General features: G+C 42.6%; 1 protein-coding gene and 2 non-coding genes across 6 annotated transcripts in view; all 3 read left to right on the top strand.

The window, feature by feature from the left end:
* Positions 1 to 20462, top strand: part of LOC124796439 (segmentation protein cap'n'collar) — a 423990-nt gene that overhangs the window by 270164 nt on the left and 133364 nt on the right. The window lies entirely within an intron of this gene.
* Trnas-cga lies at positions 3784 to 3858 on the top strand. Its single transcript has one exon. It is a non-coding gene; the product is annotated as a tRNA-Ser (tRNA).
* On the top strand, positions 4038 to 4112 carry Trnas-cga. The gene has a single exon. It is a non-coding gene; the product is annotated as a tRNA-Ser (tRNA).

Below are 20462 nucleotides of genomic sequence, written 5' to 3' on the forward strand. Positions count from 1 at the left end.
GCCCAAGAGACTCATGGGTTCAGCAGTAGAGGGTAGGAGGAGTCGGGGTAGACCAAGGAGAAGGTACCTGGATTCGGTTAAAAATGATTTTGAAGTAATAGGCTTAACATCAGAAGAGGCGCCAATGTTAGCACTGAATAGGGGATCATGGAGGAATTTTACAAGGGGGACTATGCTCCAGACTGAACGCTGAAAGGCATAATCAGTCTTACATGATGATGATGATGATGATGATGATGATGATGATTCAATCAAACAGTAACAATCCAGGTGCGTTAATCGCAGTAAAGCGAAAAGTGCGTTAGCTGAAGAACCGCACCGGCAGTGGCAGTTTCCGGGTTTTCCCCTCTCGCAGGCTTGCCACTCTGACCGCACCGATGAAAGGCACGTAGTAACGGGACGGCGGCAGCACAAGCAGCGCCGGACAAAGCGCGCCAGCAGTAGAAAGCAGTGCCTCCCGTCTCTAAAGAGGTGACTGGCGGCGCGGCCGGCGCTGGCGATTTCTTCCCGCGGCCATTAATCAGCGCGACCCACGCCGAGTGACGCGCCTCGCACGCAACTAGGTCTTCCAGCGTCCCGCGTCCTCCTCAAATTACTCCCACCTCTCACTTTACCTCTGAATTAGCGCCGCGCCAGCGGCCGAGTCGTTAGCCTCTCCCATACTGACCCGCGGGTCGGCAGCCAACCAATAATGGCGTATCTTCTTTCAGGCGTCGCCTCTCTTCAGAATTATCTCTCGTAAATATTCCTTCCGCACACACTTCGGGTAAAAGACTCCTTCAGACCTCAGAGGCAGTACGTGATTTTGATGCCATGTGGCACTAGTCGGATTGCGTGATCAGATCAGTGAGGAGCCACTCTTTCTATTTTTCTCCCACTTTTCCCGATAGGGCGACCAACATTTGGTGACGGTTTTAAGGCAAATGAACAATTTGTGACCACCATTTCAAAGGAAGTTTAAGGGAGATGTACTCGCAATAAATGTCAAGTGCATAAGTACATCACATTTGCCTGGAATGGACGAGAGTGGAGATATAAGTATAAAAAAAACTGACATACGTAGATTACTTTTATGTCGTACGGTATCGTATTTTGGGAGGTGGGCGCATCCGTGGGTTGCCACTACGGGCCGAGAACCATTAAACATTCGCCCTCCACAACCACTGTAGACGAGTAGGCTATGTCATTCTATCTCCACTCCTCACTTTCCCTATAGCCAAACCGTCTTCTTTCCGTAGAAGCAAGAAGGAAAAAAGACTATATATCTATAATAGTATCTATTATTATAGAAAAAGGTTTCGACATATGTCGGTCAGGAATTTGAACTATCTATAGTACTTCGCAGGATTAATATTTATAACATTGATCACTGACGAAATAGACGGGAGAAACAGAGGGTCAATAAGGGAGGCTTGAGGATTAAAAAAATTTTCCTATAATATGGAAGGTGCAATTTCTTGTCGGCAGCACTACTTGAGCGACTTGAGGATGACTTTAGTCTTTACATACGCAATGCTATCAGGAGAGTAGGTTCCACCGTAGGTAAAAGATAATATATGCAAGCAGCTACGTTGAAGTTTATATAAATTTGCGGATGTCTTTTCCAATAATACTCTAAAAAGAAGTAAAATTTATAATACATACAATGGTGACAGTATTGGTCTGTGTGTTTGTTGTGAGTGACGGGACAAAGGATTCCAATATTTGTAAACAATGAGACTCAAAATTACCACAAGATAGAATATTCAGATCAGTAGTGGAAGGAGCTAGACGTACACACTGAGAAACAACCATGTACCATCTTTTAGAAAATTTTATCGAATAACTCTAATTAAAAATGCCAGCTTAAAAAAGTGAGAAATAATAAAGCCCACCAATGGAAACAATCATTTTCGTTTCAGAGACGTAGAATATGAACATTGAATTAGATACAGTCCTTTGTGGAATCCAGCTACTCATAACAGCTTCAAATAACACCGGATCAGGCTTACCAAATTGCGTTGGGCTGTCCCAAACAGACTAATTTTGATACACAGGGAGTCACTGTCTTTAGTGATCTAAAACACACAATTACAACACATTTCTTAAAACAAAAGAAGCCACTGTGTGGTTTACACGCTAAAGGAAGGAAAGTACGTTCTTGCGTAGTGTGAACTGAAAACGAAGTGACGGACTAACACCAATCTTAACTCAGGGGACCCGCTGAACAAAATTTTGCTCTTAACAATGACTTAAATAGCACGATTTTATCAATTCTAGGACAAACATGGGCCATTAAAAGACGAAACTAACTGTATCGCATGATTTCAAAGCACTTTAATTGACATAAATTGCCGCGCGGGATTAGCCGAGCGGTCTTAAGCGCTGCAGTCATGGACTGTGCGGCTGGTCCCGGCGGAAGTTCGAGTCCTCCCTCGGGCATGGGTGTGTGTGTGTTTGTCCTTAGTATAATTTAGGTTAAGTAGTGTGTAAGCTTAGGGACTGATGACCTTAGCAGTTGAGTCCCATAAAATTTCACACACACACATTTGACATAAATTACGTTGTTTAGCCAAATTCTCTCTCAACAGGTCGTTAATCGTAACCAAGAGCAGAGCTGTAGAGTATATTTACTTTGAAACAATTGAAAGAAGAAACTCTCAGGAAGGCAAGGAACCTGCTCATACATGTCTAGACCAGTAAGCATCACCATCAGTACACAGAACCTTATGGCACTCTGTCGAAACCAAAATGCGAAAGAAGAAAAAAAACATCGGAGAATCGTCTGGGTGTAGAGTGTACCACTCACAGCATAGACTTGAACAGAATACCTTCAAACGTCATGAGACTGTTAAACGATCTTAATCGGTGGCGTACATTAATATCAAAGCTGACAGATGTTCGCGTGTCAAAGTGTAACACTCACTGTTTATTGGATTGCTTTGCCCTTCCTTTGCCACGATGAAAATTCACAGGCAACAAGGCGACATACGGCCAAATTACCAAATTACACTAGCAGTATTCGTTGCGCCTGTTGTCCTTTAACTAAAACTGGCAGCCCATTCAAGAACGAACACACTCGTAATCCCGACGGTGAATCTGCCGGGCCGGCAAGTGTAACACCTTCTTATCAAGGCTCAATTTAAACTCGAAGAATAACCCTAGCTACACTTCACATGCAGATGACCCTGCGAATATCTACTATAAATGCTACCACGGAACTTCCGTCCGTCCAACCCCGTAGCATCGGCCCTCCCGCTGTCCGACAAGACTTACTGGCTCTTGCATTTGCTGGTGGTGACTACGTCGTGCACGACACGCATAGAACGCTTTAATGCCTCATTGCATGACCCCGCCGCCGCCTGACAGGATGCCGTGGAAGGCGTTACAAAGAGAAACGGCTCCGACATCTTTGAACATCGATAGGGCTCACTTCAGTCAGGATGTCGAGAATGAGGTTTGAACGCAGCATACGTGATCGAAACTCATCGTGTCACTCTAAGAGCTCCTGATTAGGGACGAAGTCATTTTATGAGACATATACGATTACTACAGATTTCAAAATTCCTGGCAGATTAGAACTGTGTGTCGGGCTGAGACTCGAACTCGGGACCTTTGCCTTTCGCGGGCAAGTGCTCTCATTCTGGAAACATCCCCCAGGCTGTGGCTAAGCCATGTCTCCGCAATATCCTTTCTTTCAGGAGAGCTAGTTCTGCAAGGTTCGCAGGAGAGCTTCTGTAAAGTTTGGAAGGTAGGAGACGGGGTACTGGCAGAAGTAAAGCTGTGAGGACGGGGCGTGAGTCGTGCTTGGGTAGCTCAGTTGGTAGAGCACTTGCCTGCGAAAGGCAAAGGTCCCGAGTTCGAGTCTCGGCCCGGCACACAGTTTTAATCTGCCAGGAAGTTTCATATCAGCGCACACTCCGCTGCAGAGTGAAAATCTCATTCTGGACTACAGATTTCCCTTGAATCGATTACAGTATGCATTTATTCAGTTATCCGTGCAGACCCACGTCTAACTAACAATGAAATTTTTGTCTGTGAGGACGGGGCGTGGGTCGTGCTTGGGTAGCTCAGTTGGTAGAGCACTTGCCTGCGAAAGGCAAAGGTCCCGAGTTCGAGTCTCGGCCCGGCACACAGTTTTAATCTGCCAGGAAGTTTCATATCAGCGCACACTCCGCTGCAGAGTGAAAATCTCATACTGGACTACAGATTTCCCTTGAATCGATTACAGTATGCATTTATTCAGTTATCCGTGCAGACCCACGTCTAACTAACAATGAAATTTTTGTCTGTCTAGGGTAAACTGGGTATATTTGTCATAAAATTCGAAAATGTTTCACAACGGCATTATATTATAAAGAAAGAAAGATTAGGGTTTAACATCCCATTGCGTACGAGATCGTTGTGGACTGAGCACGAGATCCAATTAGGCAAGGAAGTCCTGTCCCTTCAAAAGAAAAATACCGGCTTTTGTATTGAGCGACTTAGAAAAATCATGCCGACGGAGATTTGAAGCGCCCTTCCCCAGAACAGCAGTCCGATATCTTAACACTGCGTCACCTCGTTCGTTGTGGTCTCAGAAACCGTAAACGCTGTGACAATATGATGGAAAATTTTTGCTGATTGCTCTGATGCTCTGTTCACAGGGCAGACCGTATTTTTCATCACTGAAGTGCCTGCTTTGAAGATGTTCAGAAACCAGGTTTTACTTAACAATCACGTTATTTCATTTATTAACATTCATAGTAATACCACTTGACTCCTACACAATCAACAACATCAAAATACGTGAGTGTTCCGGAAAATCTGATTTCTGTACATCTTCACTGTAGTAAAGTGATCAATATTAATAAGTGTCTCAAGCTGAGTTTGTGTTTGATGATTGATGTCTACAGTAACCTAAGAATTGTCATATGCACCTCAGTGAATTGTACATTTACTTGTTTTGCGAGAAGTTTGTTGTTACCTTTTAAATGAAAATAGTTAAATGATTTTTTGACTCGTTCTTCATCCAAGAGCGCCATTAAATTTAGGATATGTGAAATGAATACAGCATCTTTTGTAACACACATTATTTTTCCTTGTTGTCTGACATGTTCTGCATCCTTGAGGATATTCTCACTGTGAAACTATAAGACAAAAAGTATAACTAATTCAGTCTAACTGAACACTTGTACTAGACTGTAGAGTTGAGCACGAGGCGCTGCAAGTTATCGATCTATAGACTTTCCAAGAAAGGCAATGTGAACTATATTCCAGCACTACCAGTGGCTGATGTGCCCCATAATTTTCGTATTCAGGACTGAATTACGGACGACAGCTCAACAAGCACCACACCAGGTAGAGTGAGCACACAGACCATCGAATGTCAGAGGAGATGTGTTTAGGAAAATATTTCTCATTTAATTGTTTGCACGCGTTGGAAGTTAGTCCTAAGGGGAGTAAATAAATATATTACACGCATTGGTGGGGCAGCAGAGCATCCACGACTGTAACAGCCAACCCACAATAAAGTTGGAGAACGTGGTACACATTGTTCTAATCCAAAGTGTAGCAGCTATAAAATTTATGCGACGCAACTGAAGATACATACAATCATCTAATTGGTAAAGATATCTATCTCAAAAAAAATTAAAAGTCTTTGTAACAGAAACTCTGTAAGGTAAGCGCTTTTGGAAAGAAAACAGTTGGTCACCGCGAAATTTGGTTTGATATGGAGTGCCTTTGCCACGCTCATTTCGCCTGGTCCATCTAGCCACTTACGGCGGATCACTATTGACTACGTGGTAGGTGAAACGTGTTAGGGCTTTATGTTTTCGTATTAAAAATGTATTTCCGCATGTCCACGTCGTTAACCACAAAAAACACGGAACTTTTAGAAATTTAAACTTTTCCATTGAGATAGATCGCCAAATTGTAGGCTGTGTAATTTAACAAAGAAAGATACCCGGCCGAGCTCTTTTTCTTCACTGACTGTAGTTTACTGCTGTGATTTATGTTCGTGAAAAAGTTCCATAGTTCTTTCTAAATCAAGTTAACATTAAACTGTAGGTTCTTCTCTAACTTTGTTAGTTACCTAATATCGATATTTCAGTTAGTACTTTTGCCTGGAACATCACACTGCTTTACTAATCGTGTTACACTCTTGGATTCTTTCAACTTGTTTACCTGGTCACCAAGCCGGATATAAGGAGCCCTACAGATCGTACCACGGTGTATCTTGAAGGTCGCTGCACACAGATTTTTATTATGTTTATTAGATACCTTAATTGGTTAGATAGGTTAGAAAACTTAAAAAGGGATATGGATACGTTTAAGTTTGATGTATTTAGGGTTAGTGAAGCGCAGTGGCAGGAAGAACAGGACTTCTGAAAGACTTATCAACAAAAGAACAAGCAGAAGTAATTTAGGAGTAAGTGAGTAAGTTGCTTTGAACAGCGTAGTGAAGGCAAGACCGTGGCCAAAATACACAGGAAACGATCACCCACCCCACTAGTACAAGTTTTAATGCCAAGTAGCTGGAAACGACCACCAACCACACTACTACAAGTTTCAATACCAACTAGCTCCTCACTGGACTGGATTGAAATTTTGAAGATAGCAGAGATAAAATACAGCGAGCGAAACTTGTTCAGATAGAAGATTGTCGCTAGAAGATCCAAAGGACGTGAAAGGAAGTCGTAGTTGAGAAGGGAGTTAGACAGGTTTCTAGCCTATTCCTGACGTTATTCAGTCTGTACAGTGAGCAAGCTGTGAAGGAAACCAAGGAGAAATTTCGAAAAGGAATTAAATTTCAGGTAGAAGAAACAAAAACTTTGATATTTGTCGATGACATTGTAATCCTATAAGAGACTGCAAAGGACTTGCAAGAGCAGTTGAACGAAATTGGTAGTATCTTGAAAATAGATTATAACTCGAACATCAACAAAAATAAAATAAGGGTAATGGAATGTAGTCGAATTAAATCAGCCGACGTTGAAAAAATTTAATTAGAAAATGAGCCACTAAAAGTAATAGATGAGTTTTGCTATTTGGGCAGCAAAATAACTGATAATGGCCGGAGTAGGGTTAATATAAAATGCAGAGTGCCGACAGCAAGAAAAGCATTTCTGAAAAAGAGAAATTTGTTAACATCTGATATCAATTTAAGTGTTAGGAAGTCTTTTTCCGAAGATATTTGTCTGGCTTGTAGGCTTGTGTGGAAGTGAACGTAGACAAAAGTCAGTTCAGACAAAAAGTGAATAGAAGCCTTTGAAATATTGTGCTATAGAAGAATACTGAACATTAGATAGGTTGATCGAATAACAAATGGAGGGGGGGGGGGGCGCTGAATGGGATTGGGGGGAAAAAAGAAATTTGTGGCATACTGTGGCTAAAGGAAGAGATCATCTTGTTAGGACACATCCTGAGGCCCAAGGAACAATCACTTTGCTAATGGGGGGTAGTACGGAAGGGTAAAAATTGGAGAGGAAGGCGTAGGCATGAATAAAGTAAGCAGGTTAAAATTGACGTAGATTGCAGTAGTTACTCATAGGTGAAGGGGTTAGCACAGCATAGACTAGTGTGGAGACTTATCAAATCATTCTTCCGACTGAAGACCGCAACAGCAGCAACTTATACACAGACTAGTTGAAACAAAATACAAAGGCATGCACAATAATGAATTCCAAAAAGCTCATACAAGTGCAGGAGTCAACGTTTTTACGCCGAACCGAACTCCCAGGTATCCATATCTACGAAGCGGACGTTCCTTCACACTTCCTCGACCAAACAGCTTATGGCACAGCGCACGCAACTAACGCAGCAGGTGGTAAGACCATTAGGATACGCTTTATGGGCTTTCTCCCGCAAACCATTCTTCTCCGGGGTATTGCGCGCTAGTTGCGACGAAAGGTCGCCCGTCTCATTACGATGAACGGGAAAGCGGTGCACTTGACAGTTTGGCCGGACGTCATTAGCTGGGAGGTTGTGTCGGCCAGCGGGAGTGCGGAGTCTTCAGGAAGCTGCCACCATTACGACCACCCGGCAGCTCTTCTGGGTGGCAGTGTTACTAACAGCGCTGTAGAAATGTTGCATGAAACATTGTGAGTCTTCGTTTCCTGTGTGGCCTGAAATGTTGTTCTTGTAATAAATAAACGAGATTTTCGTAACAGTTGCTTCCATCATAGTACAGAGGGACGTCCCACCAAAAATTAAAAATTCTACTTAACCATTCATTCCAGTCCGTGCGCAATGGGTGTTTATAGATTGGAGGTAGGAAATTTGATAAATTAGCTTATAACATGGAGAAAATACGGACTTAAAGGAGTAGACGAACTTCAACAGTTATTGGAAGAGCGTAAAAGAGAAAATTTAAAAGTAGTATAAACTTATAATAATGTATAAAAGTTTAGTTTTTTTTTAAATTTTCAGTTTCATTTACAGCAGTAAGACATGGACTTTCAGTACGGAAAATGATTCAGAAATTTAGGGTTCCTCAGCGAGCAGTGGAGAGAAGCATGTTAGTGTCATATGCGTCCGGCCATCCTGATTTAGGTTTCCCGAGATTTCCCTAAATCGCTGCAGGCAAATGCCAGGATGGTTCCTTTGGGCACGGCCGACTTCCTTCCCCGTCCTTCCCTAATCCGATGGACCGATGATCTCGCCTTTTGCTCCCCTTCCCCAAATCAACCAACCAACCATATTAGGATGTACGTGAGAAAGTCAGGGAAACTAATGAATGAGACAGGAAATAAAGTCGGGAGCAAGACATAATTATGACAACGAAGATTAAATATCAGTGACACCGACTCGTATCCGGGTGAACACATGATAAGTGGACTTAGAAACTGCTTTGTTAGATTCCAGTATGGATGCAGGATTGACATGGCTCCGTATAGCTGATGGCCGTAAGACATGAGAAGTATGGAGAACACCTTTATCCACCAGTGGGTGTCACATGGATCGTGATGATGATGATGATGATCATGTTATGTCGGCGTCACGAGGGGGTGTAAAACTAACCCAGTTTCGCAAATATGGTGGAGGAATTTAGCCGCAGAATTCACCTGAAATTTTTAATCGAAACAAGGAACGTGTGTCTGGCCGACTAGGCGCTGGTTTAGATCTCCTTTCTCGTGAATGTGGGCCCAGTGTCTTAAACAGTGTGCCAGCTTGCTCTGTACGAATCCTTTTGCAAGGTACTAATACACATTTTACCTTTTGCTCAGTGTATTGTCAAGTGCGCGTGTGTGTTATTGTGACTGTTTCGTCAGTGCAGTGATCTGCGTCTGTTACGATGGATAATTATCGAAAATATAGAAAGAGGAGTGGTACATAGGCACATAACCACAGTCTCTTGAATTGGAAAATTCTGAGCCTCCGAGCTTTATTTCCCCAGTCGGCTGAACATAAGTGTCTCTTGCCTCCACGCCACGAGGTAGTACAGAGAAGTTTGGGATATGGCACGTGTCATTGACACAGTCTGGTCATCAGATATTGTACGCCAGCACCTTTCCACACAAATATCGTTGATGAAATATTCTTCCCCCAACAGGTCGAAGGAAACCGTTGTCTTGTGCTGGGGATATGTCGTATTGATCCCAAAACCATATAAATCCGCCGTTCCGACAATTTTTGTTGAGATTCACAAAGCACACCAAGTGACAATGATGTAAAATTTCCTTGTAGTTATTATTAGGCGTAGTTCTCTAGTCTACATCTACATCTACATTTATACTCCGCAAGCCACCCAACGGTGTGTGGCGGAGGGCACTTTACGTGCCACTGTCATTATTTTCCTTTCCGGTTCCAGTCGCGTATGGTTCGCGGGAAGAACGACTGCCGTAAAGCCTCCGTGCGCGCTCGAATCTGTCTAATTTTACATTCGTCCTTTTCCCATGTTACTGATTCTCGCCATACAATGACGCTCTCACAGCATCTGCATCGCCAGAATGGTTTGCTCCTTACAGTCGGTAGTTCTTGAACACGTTGGAGGTAAAAATGCTGATAACGTCAAATTCGTTCCGAGAATAAAGCATATCGTCACGTTTGGAGTACTTGTGTCGCGTACGTCGCTGGTGACGCAGAGGCAATCCCACTATAAGGACAGTGCTGACGTCGAAGTGGCGATCGCAGGGTGACCTCTCTGTGTTAAAAGAATGGGCCCAGGCCAGCGCAGCGTAGCGTGGTGGCGTGAGCTGGCCGATTCGCCACGGCGTCTGGCACACTTCCCGCCTCGGCTACCTTTCGTGTCCACAGCTCCGGACCAGCACACGGCCCGCCCTCCTACAGAAAGGACAAGACAATAGTGTGCTGTTGTTTGCCGGGAGTTCCCAAAGGGCTCATTCGCCACCTTGTAAAGGTTTCTTTCTTTGCTGAAATCGACACTTTATCTTGTCCACATGGGACTGTTATATCGTCTGATTGTATTTAGTATAGACGATCGTGATAAGTAAGCGTAGAGTCCTTCTACACCATGACTTTATTTCTCCCTTGGACCACCTATACAGCCAGTCTACTCTTACAGGGCTGCCCATCCTTTGAATGTATCAGTCTATCTTTACTACCTCGTCCGAGGAATTTAAAACAGAGAAATTTCATCGTCATTGTTAGTAGCACAATTTAATACCAACTTTTAACACAGATTCAACAAACAGTTTATAAATGCCTACATTGATTGTTGTCCAGAGTATTAAACTTTCACGGGAAGTTCTTAATTCATGTGGCCATCTTCTGTGTCTAGGGCAACCAAATTATGTGTGGTTGACGTTGTGAATCTCCCCACAGTCGCGGTGTGGTGATGACATGACGTGGATTTCATAGAGGTATTTTCGGTGGCAACTATGGTTGAATTTCAACCTGGAAATGCTTCTTACAAACTGCCTCATGTTCCCTACGCCAGATGAGTTACATTTCGTGTCCTACTTTTCACGTACCATTGGGTCTTCGATAAATGTGGTTGGATTTCTTTGTACCAGGTGCTCTGTAGCAGATCTTCGGTCTCCCACATCTTGTTTCTTTCGTATTTGGCGTTGTCTCTGACTACAGCAATAAGATCAACCGCTGGAATGCATCCCTCGTGCTTGGTAGAGTTAGTTGCCAATTGATCGGCCGGCCGGTGTGGCCGAGCGGTTCTAGGCGCTACAGTCTGGAACCGCGCGACCGCTACGGTCGCAGGTTCGAATCCTGCCTCGGGCATAGATGTGTGTGATGTCCTTAGCTTAGTCAGGTTTAATTAGTTCTAAGTTCTAGGGAACTGATGACCACAGCAGTTAAGTCCCATAGTGCTCAGAGCTATTTGAACCAATTGATCGGCTTCCTCATTACCCACAATCCAAGTATACCCTTTGGTTCATACGAACTATACCTTTGGCCGTCGCTATGTGTCTTTCGTATATTAGAAGCAACGCTACTTCGTTGTTATTTTAAACTTCCTATTGGTAACAACAGCAGCAGCAACAACATCAACACGATAGTCAGCCCATGGCAACTACACGATACCACCAACCACTGCTTTATCCAGTACCTTCCATTAACTTCTCATTAGACTTCACGAGGCTGAGTGAAAGCCGTTCCAGAATTCCACACCTAGGAAAAATCCGAGATGGTACTTTGAATCGAACATTGGACTTCAGCATCTGTTCCCGGTAATGCCAAGTAGTAGACCACTGAGGCAGTCATCAGTAACACATATTATTTAACTCGTCTTTTGAACCGTTGACATACATCGAGCACTTAATTTCCGTAGAACGGAAAGTAATGTAGAGTAAGCCCAATTTGTGTCAGCCAGCAGTAAGACGGGCTGTGTTATTAGCATCCAAGATCGAGCGTGTTCAAAGAAGGGCAGCAGGGGTAGCCACAGACCTGTTGTTTGACTCTCAGCAGAGCGCTGAAAAAATGTGAACTGAAGAATGAAGCTGGGAGAATCAGTGACTAAGAGGCCGCTACAGTATCAGTGAATACAAGTGTTAAAAAGGAGTGATAAGACAGGTAGGACAACGTTTCTGCTTACCAAGAGTGACAGGAAACAGACTGCCGACTATCCGACTATCCGAGTAGTCAGTATCGCATGTTTGTCTCTTAGGATGAAACCGTGAGGTATCAATGTTAAAGATTCAGGAATATTGTACAATAAGGTTTATATCACGAAGCGCTTATTAATAGTCTGTCATAGATGTAGTACACGTTTGGCGACTAGTTTCGAACCAGTTGGTTCATTCTCAAGCCTGGCCTACTGAGACTGCACTGAAAGTGCCTGATCTTAATAACAAACATCAAAATGTCAATAGATGGTTTATAAAATGTTCGCAGGTGACTGTCACAGTCAACATGTGCCTTCTTAGCAAGTCAAAATCTGAGTAGGCACATTTTGTGATTGTGACGTTCATCTGCGAACATTTTATAAAGCAGTTATTGCCATTTTGAAGTTTGTTATTTAGATCAGGCGTTTTCAGCGCAACCTCAGTAGGCGGGGCTTGTGAACGAACCAGCTGGCTCGTAACCAGTAGCCAAACATATGTACTGCAATTGTGACAGATTGTTAATAAGCGCTTCAGGAAAGACAGAAAAGGTTGCCACTACTGAGTCAACAAAATGTTGAAACTGAAAAACCAAGGTTTAGATTTACTTATGCTGAGTTAGGTGTGAAGGATGGGAAGATTCGCCGTGGTTAACAGTCATGTTATCAAACAGCTATGAAAACAAAAAGAGCATCAGCAAAGAGAGCACCAGCAAAAATGAAATTTCGTTGATAAACATCAGAAATCGACTCACGTTAAAATCTTCATTTCCTGTAGCAAAACCGCGCTATTAGATGACTTGATGTCACCAACACCGCCAGGTATGATGCGACCGAGGAAACGGACCAAAATCAGAAAAGAGAGGTTGTGGTTCGTTGTTTTCAGACAGACACAGATGTCGGTAATGAAAAGATCACATTACCCAATATTTCTCGTATCTGAAAACAGGTATATGAATTGTAGGGTTAACCTGTTACCAAAAACTTTGAAATAAAAAATATTAGCTTCTAAAATTGACTTTAAAAATATTTATATTCGTTGTGTTAGCACTTTCATATAACCCTCGTTACTGTGAAAGTGGATTCATGAAAAACGGATTTGATGTGTGAACAGGAGCACACAATCATTCATCGTGATAGATATTCAGATTTTTGGGAAGCGTATACCCAATTACACCGAGATTAGAATTTATGTTAAGCCATACTATAAAGCTAACTCGTTGGGTTAGTTTTATCGCATAACATGGATATAGAAACATGTGTATTAAAACGCTATTTCATTCAAACTAAATTTCTGCTCGATAATTTCTGTACCTGTAACTAGTTGGACTTAGATATCCGACGACGGCGATGTACCCATGTTACGGGTGAAATGGAACAATGGTTACGAATCTAGGCTTATCTTCGGGAGGAACGACTTGGCAATACAATACGTTAGTTTTCTATGATGTCCTTAAATTATGTCAGGTGAATATCGTGATGGATATTTCAGTAAATCTATTGTCCATTTTCTTCCCTGTCTTCATGGTCCTGAGCTAGTGCTCTATAACGACATCGCCGTCGTCGGATATCTAAGTCCAACCAGTTTTTCAGTGATACTGCTAAGTCGTATTTGTCACACTTCTTTTTGTCTGGTATGAGCCACATGTGCCACCAGTGTAATATCTGCAGTCATTCACTGATGTTCTGTAGTCTGTATTTAGTTGCGGTACTTTTCAGCCACAAACATCCAACGGCAAGGGCGCATGTTCGCAAGACAGACAATAATTTGCATTCCGAAATGTCGAAAGACGTTGCGTTACAAGAAAAAGATATATAGAACAATAAAAAAGCATATTAACACTAATATATACATTTGTGGGGTCATCAGAAATAGAAAATCATAAGACAACGTGAAAGGCTTGGCTTGTTTTATTATCGATTAACTGAACTGTGCTGCGTGTTGTATTGGGTATGAAAGCAATAAATGACTTTCTAGGAATGAGACGTGATGGCTTTGTTGTTCTCACACAGACATCTGTCACCACAGTTGTGGCACATTTCCCTGTCCTTTTTTTTCTTATGAAAAATTTAAGTGTACAAAATTCACACATTTTTCGAAGAAAAATTTAAATGCAAACTGATGATGTTACAACTGTGACGAAACATGTTTGTACTTCCCTAAATCGCTTCAGGGAAATGCCGGGATGATTTCTTTGAAAGGACACGGCCGACTTCCTTCTCCGTTCTTCCCCAATCCGATGGAACCGATGACCTCGCTGTTTGGTGCCCTCCCGCAAATCAACCAGCCAACCATATTTTTACAGAATCCAAGAGAATTTTCCTGTCGCAAGAAGGCGGCAATTGCTAATCAGCATTTCATGCGAGCTGGGGAACGTAGTTTAAAATTCAAGTTGATTTTCATAAAGAGGCAAGTCTTTGGGATCTCCTGTTATGTTTCCAGTTCAACTGTACGAACTACGCTATGTAAAAATAACAATAGAAAAATTTGTACCTCATAACTGAAGTATGGTAAATACAGAAGAATTTCATTCTGTGTCGCAGAGCAGGTACACTAAACTGATAAACTTAAATGCGTCAGATGTATCGGCCAGTGATTTGTCTTTTACTTTTCTTGTCAGGATTTATGTTGTTGATAAATATTTCCTTTCGCCATTGCCACGCTAATTGCAGTGCAAGAGCGTGGTTTATTCACTGGAATATTTCAATGTTGTAGATAACACCAATGAATGGGTGACCTCGTTCCTGTATGTGGGCAGTGGGCACCCGAAATCGTTCTGATAGGGGCGCATTGTGATGTCCGTAATGCTTCATATTGTTTCGGCATGTTTGGCGTCCTTAAATATTGTGCATTATAAAGACAGTACCTGTATAAGTTTTTTTTTATTTACGTGTGCTTTATTTTAGATACGTCCGAGATTTTGTAAAGAGTTAAGAGCGAATAATGCTTCTCTGTAATTAAATTTTTCACAGGAATTTTCTTACACTGGGCCGCTGTTTGCGGCAGTGGTTACTAAAGTTGACAGCGCGGAGTATGGCGTCTGTTAGCGACCTCAGCCTACAGGAGACTCGTATCGGGAATCCCGGACCTGCGACATAGACGTGAATAGGCGCACTGTCTGGTCTGACAGGCGGTAGCGGAACAGAACTCGGCGCTGCTGATTTGTTTTGATCCCGCGTAGGCTTCGCGTTGGTGACAACTGCCTGTCACTTTTCACTCACCCTTTATGCTCAAGTCATGCCGTTTAGCCGTGAACGGACACCGCTGTTGCGTAATGCTGAGTAGTTTCGTGTTGAGAATGTCATATTGTGTGAGATGTCCTCTCGTCTTATCCTCCAGTGTGTGGTGTCGATCACTTAAATTTTGTGTTCTTGTTTAGTGTAAGAAAAGTCAGTAGTTACACAACAGGTTGAAGATACTGTTTTTTTTTTTTTTTTTTTTTTTCCTCGGTCATCAGCAGAATGCGGTTTCCGCACACAACAGAGTTGCTCTTCGATTCCGTTGCTGCTGTCTGTTTAGCACCTGCTGCCCATGGTCAGTGTATGCGCAGACTGTGAATGCCGCGAATGATGAGCAGTACGCTGTGGCGTAAGTGTGATGTTTATGTTTCCCTGTCTGTAGACTCAGTGCGCCGAGCAAAACTGTGGATGACAACTACCCATCCACAACAGTGGTATTCATAAACACGCTCCTAAACTATTGACTTCGCTGAGATAACGTACGCGCGGATAGGAAATTTGTGTCATATAGAAGAGAGATGTTTAAAAACTAATTGAGGATGGCTTTCACTGATACTTGATTTTAAACCATAAAGTGGAAGACGAATAGAATTCAGCGTCCACCGATGGGAACCAGATCGTTAGAGGCTGGCCTTTATATTGTATATGGGCGATATGAGCCTACATACCTACACGTACGACTGCTGTACTATGAGGTATACCACACACTGATTTTGCTTACAAAAGTTATCTTTGGAACATGAAAATGATGAGCTGGCTGACTGTGAATGATTCGATTGCGAAGGTTCTCATACTACTGTCAACGAAATGTAGAGTTTGTTAGTGAACTTTGCAACAATTGCTATTGTATGGAAAGCACTTCAATTAAATATTCGCAAGCACATGAAGTTTTTCCAACGAGACAGCGTTGATTTGTACCATTTTCACACTTTTTTGGGAATTTCAGAAATAGTTGTGTTGCATTTTCGGCTGGGTTACTGCGAGGAGTTATATCTCATTGGCGTTCATACAATGCAGTCAGCATCTTATTGCATACTTCGTGCATATGACGATTAAAATTTGTTTAAGGACACACAGAATAGATAACAGCTCACAACAGATCATAATAGGACGCCATGGTAACTGCAAAATAGTTATTATAGAACACTGATCCGGAAGAAGGTAAAGAATATCACAAACACATTAATCTGTTCTGAAATTGCTGTAAAATCAGCAGTATAACTCGAAAGCCATATAATTCCCTTGGCGTACATTTGCATTTCCCGTATTACGTGCTCTGTATAACTTTACAATGAGTTAACAAAAGTCGTGGTATACACCCCCCCCCCCCCCCCCAGCAAATAGCCTCTAAGTAGCTGAACACACTCGTTTCCAATCAATGATCGGTTCAGTTCGACCAGAAGATCCAGCCCAGCCCATTCCATGTAACAACAGTCCGCACCATTACGTAGCCACCTGCAGCTTGTTGACAACAGCTTGGGTCCATGGCTTTGCGGTCTGCGCTACATTCGAAACCTACCATTAACTCTTACTTACTGAAATCGAAAACATCACACATTGATTTCTGTGGTTATTTCATACAGTGTTGCTTGTCTATTGGCACTAACAACTCCACGCAAACGGCGCTGCTGTCGGCCTTTGAGTGAAGGCCGTCAGCTACTGTATTGTCCATGAAGGGAGGTAATGCCTGAAATTTCGTATTCTCGGCACACGCTTGACACTGTGGATTTCGCATTAATGAATTACCTAACGATTTCTTATACGTCTAGCTCCAAGTATCGTTCCGCGTTGAAAGTCCGTTAATTCCCGTCGTTCGGCCATAATGACGTCGAAAACCGTTTCACAAGAATCACCTCATTACAGGTGACAGCTTCCCCAATGCAGTGCCCTTTTACACCTTGTGTATGCGTTACTGGCGCCATCTGTATAAGTGCATATCGCTATCCCATGAATTCTATCACCTCAGTGTTTGTGTGTGTTCCTCAGGACAAGAGAAAGAATGAAATACAGTGCCAACAGAGATTTTGTTAACCTCGGAGAAGGGAGAAATGTTTTTAAGTCCCGTTGACGACAGAGTCTATAGAGGCAGAGTACAAACTCAGAGTGGACGACGAAGGGGAAAGAAATTGGCTACTCCCTTTCGAGAGGAATAATTCCGCTGCTTGCTTTCACCAGTTTACGGAAAATTCACGTAAAACCTTAATCTGGATGGGCGAACGTAGATTCAAAGTTTCGTCTTGAATGTGGATCTAGTGCCTTAACCACTCCTTTGTTCGGTACTTCTGTCGGATTCCACGAATGGGAACCATCATGACTGACTTAAGAACTGGTCAAACGACGATCTTGTAAGGTACTTCTGTCGTCGATGAATTACGTTTCCGTAGTGCACTTTTTATCAGGTCTGGTACAGACCTTACCTACTACTGAATTTTTGTGGTTGTTCCACCTAAATTGCTCCGGACGCATGTTCATAGGTATTTTATGGACTTAACTGCATGAAGTAACTGATCGGTAACTTTATAATTAAACAACTGGCTCTTCCCGCGGTATGTACAACCACCTTATGAAGCTTCCGACGCTACGTACCTAGTGAGGTACATAACGGTGAATAGTAGCGGTACATTTCGACCAGCTACTTACGTCGCGATAATTACACGTATATCAAAGAAGCCTCTGCGAATCAGCTTCTTGTCTCCCTGAGGACGAGTACATTATGTTGCTATTATGTGAATGACCATAAATTGCGAAGCTGACTGTACCTTTGCTTTTGTCGCTTGACTATCACATTTACGTAAAAAGAAAGAAAAGGACCTGAATCCTGGGACCGAAAAGACATTTCTTCTAAGGGCTGCCTGTTGCAGTATTCTTTACTCTCCTGCACGTGTCTTTAGTTTGATACGGTCGCCCTGAAGCACTCTTGTGCCCACGGTCTGCCTCTGCAAAGCACTGGAGAACACCTGGCCTCTCCTGCTGTCCAAATTTGCTCTCTGGCTGTGCTGGGGTACACACTGGGATAGCGTCTCGAGTGCGTTCACGCCTCTTGCTTCATCCAAGTCTTGAACGTCTAATGTCCTTCGAGCTAGACCTCTGCGCGAACATCGCGATTTTCGTTTTTCATCCGATTTATGACACCGTTCAAGTTTGTTACAGCGTCCCGTCGCTTCGTCCAATTTTTAATTCTCATAATTATGTAGTCTTTGATTTTCCTTTTTAACAGTTGCTCGTAGTTTCGTGTTGAGAATGTCATATTGTCTTAGATGCCCTCTCGTTTTTTTTTTCCGACTAACAAAGTCGTCGTGCGCCCTGAACTTAGTAATAATAATAACTTAACAATTATCTTTCAGTAGAGACTGAGACAGTCGTAATGGTTCATCTAGAAGAGTTACCGTAAGTGTTGTCTGCAAATAAATGCTATCCGATAAAAACAGCAGTAAAGTCCTCTAAAGTGTTAGCTTCGTGCAAGGACTGTCGGCTATTTGTTAATGTAGAAAAAGACAAAATTGTCGAGTTTGCAAAATATGAGAGCGTGTTATTCTTTGACTACAGTATTAATGAGTCATAACTATGAGTGTGTGCTAAAAAGTAATGCCTCGGAATTTTTTGTGAAAACTCTTAAAGCTTTATAAATAAAACTCACGTTATTAACATTCTACATCTTTTGTTCTTCATGTCTACATATCTGCAGCCCGCTGCCGTCAGAGGGCTCCGAATTGTAGTGTGTAACAAGGCGATAGGTGACGTAACTATGTCGGTGCGTGAGAAACAGCGTGCTGTAATCGAGTCTGGGATTCGAAGAGTTCGTTCACACATGGAGCACCCTCTCCTTCATCGTGACAATGCAGGACCACACATGGGCACTGTGCCATCTGCGACAGTCCGACGCCTCGGCTCATTGTCATCGATCATCTTCCATACAGTCCCGACTTGACCTCATACGATTTTCGTCTGTTTCCAAAACTTAAGGAACACCATCGAGGATGTCACTTTCATAGTACTGACACGGTGCAAGCAAAGATGAGGTTGTCGCTCTGTAACCAAAGTCAAACATTCTACAGTGACGGTATCAGTAAATTGGTCACTCGTTGGAACAAATGTGTTCGTCACCAGCGTGACTATGTTGAAAAATAAATACTTAGACTTGAAGAATAAAGATGTAGAATGTTAATGACGTTTGTTTTATTAAAAAAAGAAAGCATTAAGAGTTTTCGCATAAAAAATTCGGAAGCACTACTTTTCTGCACGACCTCGAAGAATGTGGTGCCGTACAAATTTTAGAGAGTAGCTTTGTGTAGTGATTTTGAGTGGAGCAACCACTTAGGCTGAGCTGACTTGTAGATAAATGGCGGCAACGATTCATTGGCGATGTACTAGGAAACTGCAACTTTTCTGCAAAAGAGATCGCGTACAAAATACACGTACAACCCATACTTGAATATTGCTCAAGTATACGGTAACTAAGTCGGGTCATACTAAAAGGGGACATATGCTATAAGGGCGATACAAATTGTCACATTCTTGTTTGAGGGCCGGGATTGTGTAGGAAAGGTGGGAAATCTTGACTGAAATACGCTCGAAGAAAGACTTAGTACAGCTGTCTGGAATCTACGTAGAAAAATTCAAGAACTTTCTTTCAAGGCAGAAATTCCCATTATTCTTCAGCAACCCGAGTATATATTCCGTTTAGATCATACGGACAAAATTAAGCCAATAACAGTTAGCAAAGGGCCGCAGAAGCAGTCCGTCTCCGCATTCTCTATCCCTGACATGGTAAAAGCAGTACCCTTTGACACACAGTTTAAAGTAACTCACAGAATATTGACGTACCCATCTGACTTGCTTCTCTTCTGTCTGCTAGATGCTCGTCTCCAAGCGCAAACAAGTTATAGTCACTGAGAAGTAAATCAGAATTGTTGCACGCACGTGGGGCGTATGCGACCGTATTTGCTTTTTTGTGGGGTTGGGGATGGAGGAGGAAATGGCAGCCTGTTTCTATCAGAATCTTTAAAGCCGAACTGACTTCGTAATCGAAAATGCCATGTCCGCACAACACTCGACGGATAGCAACGCGACAAGACGCTTTTACAGAAAATAATGTTACTGCAGTGCACGTGCTTTACCAATTTAGGCATCACTGTATATTCTTCCTTTTTCAAAATCTTGCGTCGTTTGTTCTCTTCCAACACCTTGAACGTTTATAAGCGCTGAACTTGTGTTTTTTCTCCTCCTTTACCAGAAATCATTTACG

The sequence above is a fragment of the Schistocerca piceifrons genome, chromosome 4 (genome assembly GCF_021461385.2).
Source record: "Schistocerca piceifrons isolate TAMUIC-IGC-003096 chromosome 4, iqSchPice1.1, whole genome shotgun sequence".
Taxonomy (NCBI): domain Eukaryota; kingdom Metazoa; phylum Arthropoda; class Insecta; order Orthoptera; family Acrididae; genus Schistocerca; species Schistocerca piceifrons.